The sequence below is a fragment of the Pinus tabuliformis genome, chromosome Q, assembly GCF_031772625.1.
Source record: "Pinus tabuliformis cultivar Carrire ecotype Pingquan chromosome Q, CPIR1, whole genome shotgun sequence".
NCBI lineage: Eukaryota > Viridiplantae > Streptophyta > Pinopsida > Pinales > Pinaceae > Pinus > Pinus tabuliformis.
The window spans coordinates 453569656-453583039 of NC_142296.1; positions in this window are offsets into that span (position 1 = coordinate 453569656).

Consider the following 13384-nt stretch of genomic DNA (forward strand, 5'->3'; position numbering starts at 1 on the left):
AAGCCCCAAACCTCACATCCATATAAAATAACAGGGGTGACGAGAGTCTTGAAGAGGTACTTCTTTTTACTCCAAACCCAAAGATCAGTTGAATTAAAATTGTTTTCAAGCTCATATTAAGCTTTCCAGCCTAATAATCCTTTTCTCAATGCTATAATTCCAGTTGAGCTATTGGTGAATGTCAATACCTAAATATTTGTACGAGGAAACCTTCTCCAAGTAATTGTTATCATAAATGAAATTATCATAGTTGATCTTTTGGATTTAATTATTGTGAGTTTAATCTTATTGGTATTAACAACCATACCCATCTTGGAGCAGTAATGATGGAGGATTCTAAGCTGCTTGTCGAGATCATCAGGGATTATGAAAAGAAGAATGACATCATCATGATAATGGAGAAGAGTAATAACTATACTAGCTAACAAAAAAAACTAGAAAAATAAGAATTAAAAAAGCAAAATTGGGTGACATGTCACCCAACCCCAACATCCAAGGGTTGCCGACAGGGCAACTAGATTGGCTAATTACTCTAGTTACCTTGCTTTGAGCCCTTGGGTGCCACGACTAGGGCTAGGGGTCAATTCTTAGAATTGACCCATGCCCGCACAAGCTTGTTGCTCTAGCTGCAATGTCGACGACCCTTGGGTGCTGGGGCCAAGCAAAGGGCTGCCCGAATTTTATTTTTAAATTTTCTAAATTATTAAAGTTATACACACACACAAGTTTTTTTTATCATTTTATTATATATATGTATTTTATTTTATTTATTTTTATTTTTTATTTTTATAAATTTGTGTGATTTTTTATTAATTGTTTTTTTGTTTTTTAAATATTTGGGACGTAGTTTTTAATAAAATTTTAAATTTGGTTTTATATTTTAATTTTTTTTGAAACGTTTTGTTTAATTTGATTTTTTGTAAGTGGTTTTTTATTTATTTTTAAATAATTATTGATTTAAACTAAATTATATTGTTTTTTTTTTTTCAAAGTTTTGTTTTATATTATTTTTTGTTTTGTTTTTAATTTATTTTTTATTTTAAACAATTTATTTTTATTTTGTTATTTTCACTCTTCTTTTTTCTTGTGTGTATGTGTATTAAAGTTGTTGTTGTTGTTTTTTTTTTTTTTTTTAATACTTAAAATTTTATGTAAATCATTATTTTTGGAAAAAATAATTTTCAAATATTATCATCCTTGAACATAAAATTTCGTAAAGTCTAATAAAATTTGCTATTTTTTCATTTTTCTCTATAAAAATCATTTATTTGACATGTCATTTTTAACGAAGAGTTCCCAAAATGTGTATTTTTTTTGTGAAGTGTTTAATTTTGTTTTTGTGAAAATTATTTTATGTGTATTGAAGTATTAATTAATGATACATAAATCCTATCCTCAAATTATGAATTTTATTATTATTATTTTTAAAACTTTGCAAGCAAATTGAATATTTCATTACAAATCCTTGATCAGGGTGAGCAAAGCAAGGAGAGGCACAGTGGGATTCACACTGCTGCCATGAATTTAATCAATGTACACCAAGGGTGGTGGCACAACCACACCCACCCAGGCTAGAACATGCGAGGATCAGTAAGGAAATTAAAACATAAGGTGTTAAGGGACCTGGTATATTGATCGAAATCTAGATTAGGGGCAAAAATTTGCTAAAAAAAAAGTGTTCAAAATAGATAAAAACCTGAACGAACGCATCCACCTTGGTGATACGATCCCAACGCAATTTGTTTCACTCAAAACTGAGTTCGTATGAGGAAGTTAGAGCTCGTTGACCATTTCACCAAATAACAATTTTTTTTGCAGGTACTGCCGAGTCAGCAGTCTGTACCGCTGACGTGGCAGGTGATGTGAGAAATTAAAATTAGTAAACACCCAATGAGGGCTCACTAAGTGTCACTATGTTATTGGTTTGCATCTTGGTTATGTGGCGCATCATGATTGGTTCTTAGTGGACCAATGAGAGAATGCCATGTGGCAAGCCCGTAGGCCACCACATGGCACCTCCCAAAGGTCAAATGTCTAATGTGCATTTGGTCAAAACTTTGTTGGAGGCATTGGGGTTCGACCCCGTGACCTCCCCTCCACTAACCACATGCCTTACCAACTGCGTTGCACATTAAGTCTTGTTATATAATGGAATGCACTTATTGTTAAACCGTAGCGCCAAGCATATTGGGAAAGGGGCCAACACTAAACGTGCTTAGCGCGTTAATGATGCTTATGGTTAATTAAACCATATTTATCCTTAATTTATGGTGGATTAACTTGGCATAGATTTTGGTGGGACTGCCATTTTCGGAACTACCTCTAGTTTTAGCGGAGGTTTCTTAGGGAAAAACTGAAAAGACCATAACTTGATGGGATTTCTACCAATTTTAAAAAACAAATAGTCATTTCAAGATGATTTCAAAGTTTTGAACATAATGAAATAGGTTTCAGAGGAAATGGGGCACTTTTGTATGTGATTTTTCCACATTGAAGTTTAAGGAAGCTTAAGGCCACCAGGAGAGGAGGTCAAGCCCAGAACAACTATAGTCCATTTGAGAAGCTTGGAGAGTCATATTAGTGGTTTTTGGATGCTCTGAATCCACTGGAGCAGGTTTCAGGAGCTGTAGAGCATTGTAAACTGTACTTTTTTCCATTTTTAGCAAATATAGAGGCCCAAGCCATGGATGCTGGACCAAGGAGATGTAGCCTAGGGGGGGTGAAATCCTTTATCAAAACATTGTGTTGAGTATTTTTCTTGATGGTTTTCTATTCATTTTCTTGCTGTTGTTCAACACTTTACTTTCATGCTTTTATTCTCATGATTTCACATAAAATTTGACATAAACTTTATGTGTTTCCAATCACAAACAACACAAGAGAAACCTGCACATGAAGCAATTGACAAGCATTTGTTTTTAAATCTGAAGTTGAAATTAGCACAACAAAACTAACATTCAACTATGGATCATATATTGGGAATTCAGTTAGTTTGAATTTGCAGTAGAAGGAAAATCCAATGGTTTTACAGGATCTCAATGGTACCTCTCTAGGGCGGCTCTTAGCAAATAAAATATTGCTCTAGCACTGGTAGTAGTGGTTGAGTCGCCACCTCTCCTTCTCAAGTCATTCTAGTATGTGAAATCAGTCTCCCCATGAGCCCAATTTTCATTGCTAATACTATATTTTGTGTATGGCTGGGAGTGGTCAATCTGGTCTCTTTTTTGTGGAATTATGCTCCTTTCGGCCCCTTGTGGAAGGGTTGGGACGAAGCGTACCCTCCTAGTTCCATATTCAGAGTTGAGAGCACCCAAAACCACAAACCCCTAGAGAATGTTAACAATTTCACCAACTTGGAAACCTGGTTGACTAAGGAGGGTGATATCCTTCGTTTTTCAATTGATGGTCAGTCAAATTCTCATATTGAAACTTTTACTTTTGTGCAATCCTATGGTAAATTGGGTCATGTCAGGTTGATGAATGCATTGTACAACTAACATGAGGAATTTAAAAACTTCCTTGTTAAGAACCCTCATATGTCTAGGGAGGGGGTTAATCTCATTTCCGGGATGAAAAAGAGGAAAGTTTCCTTCAATTACGGCCTAATGGATTTTTGTATTATGTTCATGCTCATGTAGCCTATGAAAGTGCTTTAAGTAATCTAAGGGGTGAACACGTCTTCAACAAATGACCTCCAGAAGATCTCTCTATAGGTGATAACACAAGAATAACATTCCAGATTTTTTGCATCAAGGGTTTATTTTACTTTCCTGTGTAGCATGGCTCGTTTGGCAATGCATCAAGGTAGCACTCCTCTTGTAGGTAGGGGGAGAGCCCGAGATCGAGGCCGGGGGGGTGGGAGAATGCATGCTTTAGCAACTCATGGGCCTGAGTCTCGATCACGGTCTACCTCAATTGCAGTCAGGGCCTATAGGACAATGATCCATCTAAGGGCCTACCAAACAATTGAGAAGTGGAAAACCAACATCATTAATCACAACAATATAAGTGACTAGGAGCTATTAGAGGAATTTTGTGATTTAGCCCTAAACCCAGACCATACCCATGGTCGCCACTTCCAGTACCAACAATCTCCTTTTACATATTGGATTGTGAAAACACTTCTTTCAAAGGCTCCGATGATGAGGACTGTGGGAATTTCAGGTCATATAGAAGAGATTCAAGCAACTCATGAGGCATTTCACCTTATCCAACATCAGATCCAACTACAGAATGCTCGTTTGGCTTGCATTGAGAATCATATTCCTTGCTTGCCTCAGACTAAGCTACCAGGTTCTAGTGCCAAAGACCCAACTCCTGTAGAATCTTCAGATGATTAGTTTGTCTCTTGTTGATTATGATGTTTTGGTCGTCCAAGTTTAGTGGTATTTAGATGTATAGAAAATAATTTTGGCATATTTGGTATAGATTACTAGTAAATAGAGGTGATAAAGATTGTTAGGTTATACTTGCGTTGTTGGACAATTTCAAACTATTTAGATTTTGATTGGATTATAATGCAACCAGATGGTCAACAAACCTAGTTTCCCTATGGGAAGGTTGAGACCATTTGGCGATGGATGCTAATTATGTTTCTACTGCTTATTTTTTAAACGTAATGGAAAGGTTATGCCAAGCTTACAAATAAAAATATTCCATTACCAAAAAATATTGCAAAGAAAAAGGAAAAACACAAACTTGAAAAGCCCTTAGAAAACAAACATCTTAGGAAAAAAATGAGAAGAAGACGACAAATTGAAAAATGGTTAAATAACCAACATTTAAAAGAAATATGTATAGTTAAGGCATATGAAAATTTAAAGTGTCTAAAATATGCCCCCCCCAAAAAAGAAAGGTTGATGTTGCATCATCACTTTTCAAAATCAGCATGAAGATCACCAACAATTTAAAAAACTTATCCATACTTAATACATGAGAAAATTTGAAGTGTCAAAAATAAACCCAAAAAAAGGGGTGGGTGTTGCATCAACACTTTTCAAATCAGCATGAAAATCACTAACATTAAGAAAAAAATATCCATACTTAATACATAAGAAAATTTAAAGTGTCAAAAATACGCTGAGGAAAAAAAAAGGTTGATGTTGCATCAATACTTTTCAAATTTGCCACGAAAATCATGATTTTTTGTGACCTTTGAAAAAATGAGAACTTGATATATTTCTTGTTAAGTTGGTAACTTTGTTACTGTCATTACCTACCCGGGACAATGGACTGCACTATGGTGTAATGAAGACGAATGGTCTTAAGCAATTAACATGCGATGTGCCAGGCATGAATCCTTTGGTGAGCCATTTCACTGTATTTACTTTTAATTGTGCCTTTTATCGTCATGGAATTGCCCATATTACAATAGGAGGTATGTAGAAGGACCAATATTGATCGCTGATTATCCAAGCTTCGATGTTTGAAACCAAAATCCAAAACCATCTTTTGACCAACCTGCTAGAACAATACCCTTGACTATAATGAAGGCTGAATGCTTGAATGAAGAATCATTGCAACAACAACATATGTTACACCCTATTGCATGCATGTTGCATCCACTTTTCCATTTTGATGCATGCCATTCACAACACCCATTGTTCCTCCTCTAATTTTCATAACTTTAAAATCATATACTTTCTACAACACACTTCATATTTTGTTCTCTTTAAAAGGTGATGGTAGGACTGATGCCCAAGCATACCATTTCCTAGCCAACTAATATTCCTGAATTGAGTTGTTGTTTCTGCTCGTGCGATAATAATATGTAATATCCAGAGGCTCTACAAGTCTTCTATAGATGGTGCTGACATTTATCCATTTTTTTTGGGATTAGAAATCGCTTGGAAACTCCTGATTATTCACATTTCAATAATCTCATACCAAAACCTGACAAGCCTTTCCCTATGTGAATTAGTATCGCTATCCTCATGTTTCATGGGCAAATCATAATATGTGATGGAATTTTCATTCTTAGAACACTATTTAGACCATCAAGCTCTACCATAATACATTGTTTCTCAGTTAATTCAATTGCTAGCGTAGCAACGTTCATGCTATGTTTCTTTTCCATATTTCCTACTCTCTATAGGGAAACTTATATAGCTTCAACACTAATGGTTTCCAGCTGCAATGGCATTCCCATCTTTTGAGAAGATTCTGAATAAGGTTTTTCAATTCTTCTCCCACTTATGGAATTTTGTATGACATGATTCAAAATAGAACCATACTCTACATGATTTTGAAAAATAGTCTTGTACATTATTATTATAAGGTTTTTCATGGCTTTGCATTTTCAAATGAAGAATCTTCAAAACGGTCTCAGAATTATCAATACAAGATGCACCTTCTCCTGAACAAAACATGTAAGTGCCAAAAGGTCTATATGGGCTTCTCTTGATAACTCCTCCTAATTCCCTTAGAGAGTCAGGACCATAGTTTGTTATAATGGAAAACATTATCAAGAATAGTCCTACAAGCATATTCAATAAAATAATTAGGTATGGTTTTACTTTCATTAGCCATTATGCCTTGCGAATGAGGCAATATAGCAATCAAGGGTTCAAAGATAGACTCAGATGGTGTAACAAGCATTTGAGGAATGACATCAGGCTTTGAAACCACACGACATAATTTTCTTACCTATTTTTCATGGCCAATTTCTCCAACAAGTCCTTCATCTCCTACTAGTGGACTTCCAAATGTTATACATGAAGGAGAACTCCCCCTCCTAAGGAATGACCTAAAAATATAATGGGTTTGAGCTTCCTTTGTCTTGAATCCATATAAATCTACATCTTTGCTTAGAAATAGATATTCTCCATAGTATGTAGGAACAAATTAAGATCTCCCTAGTGGATGAGGGATGGTTGCTCATCATTACTCTTTAGGGTAGTAAAGAAGGCCTTGCTATTAGTTTGTGTACTTCCCTCTCCATATTTAATATCTTTGAAAACAAACCGTTTATGTTATGAAATGAAGAGACGCAACATATGCAATGTCTTCATACTCATTCAAAGTATAACTCTTTGAATTTTTTACAAGATGTGCCTCTTTCCAAACCTTGGACAATAATCTACATGAAACAAGAAAATTTGCATTCTCCTGATCAATAATGAGCATCATCTATAATGACAATGTTGTCCTTCAAGTTAACTATAGGATATTCATGAGCAAATTTGAGGAGCAAATGCTGGTAAGGCAGTACCATAAAACCTATGCCTTCTCTCTAGAGTACCATATGTTTGTTGCCTATCTTGTACATCTGCAAAGTTGGTAGCCCTAGCATCTATTGATCTCGTCAATGGTTTTGGTAGCCTTGATGCAGAAGTTGTTGAGACAACAATACACCTTTTTTCATTTCCTTCTATATGTGGAAATAAGTGGTGCATCCAATCCTTTGGTTGATCACTTCAACAACCATGAAGATAATTTTGTTGTCCCTGGTTGTTTTATGGAATACAATACATTCCCCTAAAATAACAACAACTAGGCCAACTGTATGAACACTTTCTATTTCTTGTATCATGTGTGGCATCATGAGCTCTGATGTTGATCACAATAAAATTGGAATCTCTAATTGGATGCATAGAACCCTCTCTTTGAACCACACATTATTATTTATAATATGAGATATAATACTTGCAACCTTACATGATCATTTTGACCATTAGTTGAAATAAGAGCCTAGACAAGCATACTTCCAAAGGATACATGATTGCTATCCTCAGGAAAGTCTCTATCATGTGAATTTGGTTGTGGTGATGGAGTTGTTGTGGAAGCAAGCCATGAAAATGATTCATTTATGGACTACATTTGAAGATGATTAGGTCATTTCAAAGAGTTTTTCTAAAGTGATGAAACAAAAACAACCATGAAATATAATAACAGAAAGGGGGACGCAAAATTATAAATGTACAGGGTGAAATTTTTGGGGGGTTTTATTGGGGCTACAACACCACATCAACCAACCCTCCACGTGGCCCATGAAGTGGCATACATGGTACTGCCATGTCGCGCACCACATCAACATGCATCTATCCTCGTCAGCGCACCAACACCATCGCACCTAGATCCAATAAGGGTGCAACAAAGCCTGACAATAAACAGAGGATGCGACCCTCATTAAGTAACAAAGAGCCCTATGTTGGGTTCGTTAACATGTAAAGTCAACATTCACATCATATTTGTGTATGAGGAAAGATGGGGTTAAACCCCTAGCTACTTTCCCATCGACACGATAGAGCCACCACAAATAAGTGACATGTATTCATTACACCCCCCCACCCTTCCTGACAGTCAATAGGGGGTCTGAAATTTGTCGCATATGTGACTAAAATCCTTATAGTTTCCCCCTTATATACATCATCCATGTGGCCACCCACATTTACATGCAACCTATATTAAGTGTGGGGCCCCCTTGCCTTCCAGTAGATAGCATGGGGGGGGGGGTTCACACCCATCTATTGCATCACATTTCTTGACAAAAAATTTCATATCACACACTCTCTGTCAATAATGCTCGCTACCCCATAATGCCACAATGGAGTATTGACACTAGATGGAAGATGCGACAAATATTTCTCCATCTGTCAATGCCAAAAAGTTGAAGTCGCGCCTTTTTTTAACTCACACCCAATCTTCCCTACTAACATCACCCTAATGTCATGATGACATCACCAACCACGTGGCATCCTTTGAGGGTGCCACATGTCACCTAAAAATCGGTCACTTGGCCATATAAAAGGGTCAATTCCATTTGCCATGTGTAATTCCATGTAGGTTCCATGTCAACAGACTATCCACATCACTTGTCCACCTTAGTTTAAGCCCAAGCCCCATTGGGTCTCGGTGCTTCATGTGAAATAAAAAATTTCATGTTATAATTTTTTTTTGGTGGTCCCACGCCTAACACCTCCACCCATACCCAATGTGATTGCACCATTGTGCCATAATGTAGGGGTTCAAGGGCACATCCTACCCAAACTGGGCACGACACCATGGGAATCTCCCCATCATGTGAAAAAATACATTTTGTCACACACTCTCCCTTTAGTACCCATCCTTAGTAGATCGTGCATAGTCAGAAATTTAAAATTCTCGAGGGAGAACTGGGGCCAACAATCAAAATTAGAAAACGGCCATTTTGATGAAGGTTGTTTCAATAATGTTATGAGGCCAGTTTTTTCTAAAACATAATGTTTATAATTTTTATTTAAAAAAAATTAATTATAAGAAAAATTGGGCTTTATGAGAATTACCATGCTCTGGCCTTTTGATGTACAAGAATATTATTGGCCTTTTGATGTACTAGAATATTCTTTTAATTTAAAATTATGAGAATTACTACATTCTTGGCCTTTTGATGTACAAAATATTATTTTAATTTAAAATTATTAAGCTTGAATCCTAATCTCCAAGTTGCAATTTATTAAGCTTGAATCCTAATATCCAAGTCGCAATTTCATGCCCTAGTTTCTAATTAAATCTACAATCAATCGGAAGGTCAACCAAAGGTGGCACACATACAAGAATATTATTGGTCCCAGTAGCCAATTAAATCTACCAATCAATGGGAAGGTCAACCAAAGGCGACACACATACAAGAATATTGTTAACCTTCAACCAAAGGTGGCACACATACAAGAATATTATTGGCCCCGGTAGCCAATTAAATCTACCAATCAATGGGCATGTCAGCAAAAGGTGGCACACATACAAGAATATCATTGGCCTCAGTAGCCAATTAAATCTACCAATCAATGGGCATGTCAACCAAAGAATATTATTAATATTATTTTAATTTAAAATTATGAGATTTACTATGCTCTTGGCCTTTTGATGTACAAGAATGTTATTGGCCTTTTGATTTACTAGAATATTATTTTAATTTAAAATTATTAAGCTTGAATCGTAATCTCCAAGTTGCAATTTCATGCTCGAGTAGCCAATTAAATCCACCATGCCATGGCCAGGTCAACCAAAGGTAGCACACATACAATAATATTGTTGGCCCCAGTGGCCAATTAAATCCACCAATCAATGGGTAGGTCAACCAAAGGTGGCAAACATACAAGAATATTATTAAGCTTAAACCAAAGGTGGCACATATACAAGAATATTATTGGCCCCAATAGCCAATTAAATCTACCAATTAATGGGAAGATTAACCAAAGGTGGCACACATACAAGAATATTATTGGCCATTTGATGTACTAGAATAATAATTAAATCTACCAATCAATGGGCAAGCCAAACAAAGGTGGCACACATACAAGAATATTATTGGCCTTTTGATGTACTAGAATATTATTTTAATTTAAAATTATTAACCTTGAATCCTAATCTCCAAGTCGCAATTTCATGCCCCAGTAGCCAATTAAATCTACCAATCAATGGGTAGGTCAACCAAAGGTGGCACACATACAAGAATATTATTGTCCCCAGTAGCCAATTAAATTTACCAATCAATGGGCAGGTCAATCGAAGGTGGCACACATACAAGAATATTATTGGCCCTAGTAGCCAACTAAATCTACCAATCAATGGGCAGGTCAACCAAAGGTGGCACACATACAAGAATATTATTAAGGTTCAACCAAAGGTGGCACACATACAAGAATATTATTGGCCCCAGTAGCCAATTAAATCTACCAATCAATGGGCAGGTCAACCAAAGGTGGCACACATACAAGAATATTATTGGCCATTTGATGTACTAGAATAATAATTAAATCTACCAATCAATGGGTAGGCCAAACAAAGGTGGCACACATACAAGAATATTATTGGCCTTTTGATGTACTAGAATATTATTTTAATTTAAAATTATTAAGCTTGAATCCTAATATCCAAGTCGCAATTAAATCTACCAATCAATGGGAAGGCCAACCAAAGGTGGTACACATACAATAATATTATTTTCCTTTTGATGTACTATAATATTATTTTAATTTAAAATTATTAAGCTTGAATCATAATCTCCAAGTCGCAATTTCATGCCCCATAGCCAATTAAATCTACGAGCAGGTCAACCAAAGGTGGCACACATACAAGGCACCATAAGGAGGAGCCCACAAGAACCTACATTAGTGCACAACACATTGATACAGATCATCAACAATGGTATATATATAATGATACAAAGTTTTTCAAATTATAAATGTGGGATATTTTCTATTTAAAAGCGTAGAGGAGGAAGTTGCGATGCTAGAGATTGTTGACATTGGGAAGACTGTAAATGGGGGAAAAATTTGTTCTAAACGACATGTGAATTTCCTTTCCAAAATATTCTTTTGATTCGATGACATCCCTCATGAAGCTAGGCTATCAAAGGCCTACTATAGAGGCGCACATTTACAAGTGTGATACATGCGATTAGGTTGAAAACCTTCACACTATTTTCAAGCGATCTTGAGAAGAAGAAAGTACAATCCAAAATATGGTTATTAAGGGTGTTGAATTGAATTCTTGGAGGACGATTCTTGTTTGGAGGTTTATTCAAGTCTAGAGATGATGCTTCCGGATGTTTTAAGTGTTGAAACTCACAAAGTGAGCTTGAAGACTCTCCAAGAGAGCTTCATCATTACATTTCTAGATGTTACAATTTATAAATGGTTGAGCCGGAGATTCAATAGTCAACCTGCCGACAGTGATTTATTCTTCACCTAAATCTACTGACTCCTGCCGACTCTTAATTCCCCATAGATTTCTGCAGACTAGCTATCATGGGAACACACATCGAGATTAATACTCTAACATTAAGCCATCTATTGGATTCAATGAGAATATCACATAAGAGGAGGTTGTTATTATAATTATGAGAGGAATTCCTTTTATTTTAACAAATATTTGTCATTGGATTTGACCACTATTGGAAGATTAATAATTATTAGATTCAAAAGGTTGTGTGGGAGGCTATTGGATCCTGAACAATAGACTTATTCTAAAAGAACCAACTGACTGGAACTACATTTGTAGAGAAACGAGAAGCATAAGGGGAAGGTACAACAATTAATTCAAAATCTTGTGGACTCAAAACTCCTGTGGTTCTTGGCTATGAGGTTGACAATAGAACTAATATTCATAATTCCACTGTTTTACAAGGCTCCTTTATCTAGTTGTATGCTCTAGTCAGGTGTGGGAATGAAGATGTTTGCATTTATTATTTTAATTAATAAGGGAGCGGTTAAGAGCTCATATTGCCTGTTATGGGTATACATTCAATTTTGTTAGATTTGGGTTTTCTTATTATATCGGTCGAGCTAAATCATCGGCCATGTCGTAGTGGAAAAACACACTTTTTTATATTGTATAAATTTAGTTATTCCCATTTTTCATATGGAGCTATATCTTTGCAAGGCAGATTCAAACTAAAATTAAAGGAAGGGTTTATTGTATTTTTGGAATATAAAAGGATGTAAATTAATATTATATATATATTATGTTATATATAATATTTTAATTATAAAATCATTCCCAAAAAACTAAAATAATCCCCATGTATTTAAAAAGAAGGAGTTATTATTTGTGAGAAGAGATATTTAGGTAACGGTCTATAAGTTAGTTCTATAACCAATTTTGGGACAGTTAGACTAGGGGGTAAATAAAAGTTTGAGAATTATATTTTGTAAGGGTTCAGAGTTTTTGGTAAATTTCGGAGTCATGAATACAATTCAATGAGTGAAGCTCTATGACGCTGAAGAATACAAATCAATTTGATTCCAGTTTTTGGGGTAATACAGGAGTGTTCCCTTTGCTGTGTTTTCATTATTCTCATTATGTTTTTCTTCTGTTAGCATGACTGTTATGAAGTTTTTGGTTTCTTTTTATTAACAAAATTACTAATGATGTGACCATAACAGAGAGTACCTGCAAATATTACTTAAATAAGCCTTAACAAAGCACTTCACAATGCCAAAAATTCATCCATAATTATTTCCCTTTTCATTATTCAGTCTGCAGAGCTTAATCCCAAATTCTTAACTTCCTGAGCCATAAAGGTTTATCCTCTTTACTTTTCTTCCTAACCACTTTCTAATACAAAACCCTGTAAACCTCAATTATCTTGGCCAATTTGGTTTTTAAGGCTAGGTTTCAGAATTAGATCATTCATCACAAGATCTCATGGTCTATCCCTCTGACCACATATTTTAAAAGTTTTTCATCAATCTTTAGATGTCCTAGGCACTGGTTCCCTTACAACCAGGAACTGTCTCTGGGGAAACAACACTTCACAAGTTTTGCCCAATGATGGGCACAATGTGTGATTAAGTTATAATCCCCATTTAACCCTTCATCCGCTAGTAAAATCTGAGATTTAATGACATAAATGACAATAATCCTAGGGAGTAATGTAATCCATGATTTTCCTCCGTGTCTT